Below are 2,931 nucleotides of genomic sequence, written 5' to 3'. Positions count from 1 at the left end.
TAAGCCATAACCGAGACCGTTTTTGTCATTTCCAATTTTTTTATTTTTGAAGAAAGGGCCTCGATTTGGGCTTGTAAAGAAGTGCTTTCATCAACCTTATGGGCGCCCGGGGCAATGGATTTATTGCCTCGGGGAGTGTGCCACTGAAAATTGGTTTGAGCAATTTCCTCAATTTGATTATATATTTCATGCGGGCGGCGATTACCTAAAAGTCCCCCGGAGCTAGAGTCAAGTGTTTGCCTTGTGTGTGGCAACAGCCCATTATAGAAAGTGGATAGTTGTTGCCATATCGCAAGGCCGTGATGTGGACACTTTCGCAATAGCTCCTTGAACCTTTCCCAAGTTTCATATAAGGATTCCCCGTCCTCTTGTGAATATGTATTAATTTCAGTCATTAATTTAGCCGTTTTAGCGGGAGGGAAATACTTATATAGAAATTTTTGGGCTAGTTCATCCCAGGTGTTTACCGATCCAGCTGGGAGGGCGTTAAGCCAAGCTTTTGCTCGGTCTTTTAGTGAAAAAGGAAATATTCGGAGGCGGATGACGTCATTTGATGCTCCATTGATCCGAAAGGTATAACATATTTCTAAGAAATTAGTAATATGTAGATGGGGATCCTCGTCCGCAAGCCCATGGAAGGTTGCAGAGTTTTGAAGCATCTGTATCAAATGCGGCCGATGTTCGAAGTTATTGGCTTCAACATTCGGGGCATTGATAGTGGCGCCGAGATTACCTACGGTGGGTCGTAGATAATCCATGAGGGTACGTTGGTCCGCCATTGGAAGTGGGTTCCCCGAAACCTTCTCTTGGCTTTTAGCTTTTAGTCTTTTTCTGAGAAAGCGTTCGGGTTCTTCTAGAGGTTCTTTTATGTCTTTATTAGAACTGGAGCTCATACACTACGTAGAGGTGGCGTCTGGTTCCAAGTCCTGCAACAAAAACAAAAAAGACTGTTGGTCAGAAGGTTTACCACGGCCCCGTGCTCATTGAACACGGCCCATGGTCGGAGTTACAGTTATTGTTTTCCAGATCCCAGTTACTGGAGAGTTGGACACGGCCCCGTGTTGCACCGACACGGCCCCGTGGTCAGCCTTCTGTAACTTGGAAAACTAAAAACTGTCAGTAACAATGCTGGGCACGGCCCGTGTCCGACCAGGCACGGCCCGTGCTGAGCTCTGAAGAAGCTGAAAAACTAAGAAAATCCAAAAAAAAAATTAAAAGAAAATAAAAAAAATGATTAGGCCGTTGATTCCTAACTTTCTTAAGATCCTTGTGTCCCCGGAAACGGCGCCAAAAACTTGATGCGTGTGTAGTGTAATATATTTTAGATATATATTTTAAGCCCCTTTTACACTTTTTAGCCAAGTTTTAAATTTATAAAACACGATATTTACTAACACTAAACACACATATGGGCAAGTGCACCCATCGTGGACGTAGTATAGTGTTGGTAAGATACCGAGGTCGTCCAAGGACACAAGATCTTTTAGTACCGGTTTATCCTCAACGTCTAATCAAATCAAAATGTTAGAAAAAGATTTTTAAACTAAGAAAATAAAAATAACTAAATGCTGAAAAATAAAATAAAAATAAAAACAGATAGACAAGATGAATCACTTGGATCCAACTCGTGTGTTAGTATAACCTTTGATTATTTTCGCACTTTTGCACTTGTTTAAGAGATTATCTTAGTTATTGTAGTAGGCCCATCTTTTGAAGGCGACGTTACCCTCAACCCAGTAGTTTGAGTCAGCAAGGATACAATCCTAAAGGGTCGGATTATTGAAAGATAATTAATTAAGTTATTAATGCAAATTATGATAGGCCCCTCTTTTGGAGGTGACGTTACCCTCGACTAAGTTGTCACACCCCAACCAATGGCGGAAACATCGGGATGAGACGAAGTGTGAAGATTGCTCGAGACATCATAACGCTATTTGTGACAATAATTTAATAATCCAAATTTCATTTCCAAACTTCAAGTAGTCATCAATACAAGATCCCAAATAATAACAAGTTTAATCAAAAATAACAAACCAACATAACCAAAATTCGATACAACATATTAAACCTAACGTCTAAAGTATGTATCTAGGCATCGTGCTACCTCTTTCATTTCATCATCATCAACCTGTAACATGTTTAAAATACAATTCAATGCAAAAGCAAAGGCGAGTATACAAGTTTGGTACATACATAGCATAAGATAAAAGTGTGAACAATTCCTCATAGCAAGCATGCGATTCAAGATAAACATTAAGTATGGCATGTGTCTAACATATCAAACCAAGAAAACGCAACTTGCTCATGACATAACCAAAGTTTCAGTAGAGGCGGGTCGTTAATCCTATAGCGCTACATATGTCACGGTTTGGCTTGTACGAAGCAAATGATAAGTTCAACACATAAGAATCACCCAAATTTAAAGTATCAAGCCATCACATATACAAGCATGTTATAGGAATGTTCATGTGTTCAGACAAAAGTTCATGTGTAAGTTTCAATAGGTAAACATGTTACACCCCAAAAGTGGTAAAAGTAAAAAGGGGAAAATGCGAGTATACTCACGGTTTGCAAGTCTTTAAACTTGAGAATCCGAGAGCAAGTTGGTAGTTGAGTTAGCTAGTTGGAGCACCTTGTTCTTCTACACAAAGAAACAAAGCGTATGAGTTTGGGGAGTTCGGAAGATTCGGAATTAAGGTGACACGAAAATGTAATAGAATATAATATCAAAATACTCATCTTCCCTTTAACACTTGCATGACACTTGGTAACCACAAGGATTATATGGATTTCATGAGTTGAACACTCATAAGAATCATGGCAAGGTTTAGGTCCTTAGATGATTATCAAAGAGGCGTATGTACATATATATTATTTAACTTGTAGAATATATATATATATTTTAGATATTCAAGTAAGAGGTAGAAGGTT

At 39.1% G+C, this 2,931-nt stretch overlaps 1 non-coding gene across 1 annotated transcript; it reads left to right on the top strand.

The window, feature by feature from the left end:
* Positions 1–294: 294 nt before the first annotated feature.
* Positions 295–401, top strand: LOC118492782. The gene has a single exon (XR_004894784.1). It is a non-coding gene; the product is annotated as a small nucleolar RNA R71 (small nucleolar RNA).
* Positions 402–2,931: the final 2,530 nt, after the last annotated feature.

This window comes from Helianthus annuus, chromosome 5 (assembly GCF_002127325.2).
Source record: "Helianthus annuus cultivar XRQ/B chromosome 5, HanXRQr2.0-SUNRISE, whole genome shotgun sequence".
Classification (NCBI taxonomy): Eukaryota; Viridiplantae; Streptophyta; class Magnoliopsida; order Asterales; family Asteraceae; genus Helianthus; species Helianthus annuus.
The sequence above is the reverse complement of the archived record's forward strand: the minus strand, read 5'-3'. Positions and strand labels throughout refer to the sequence as shown.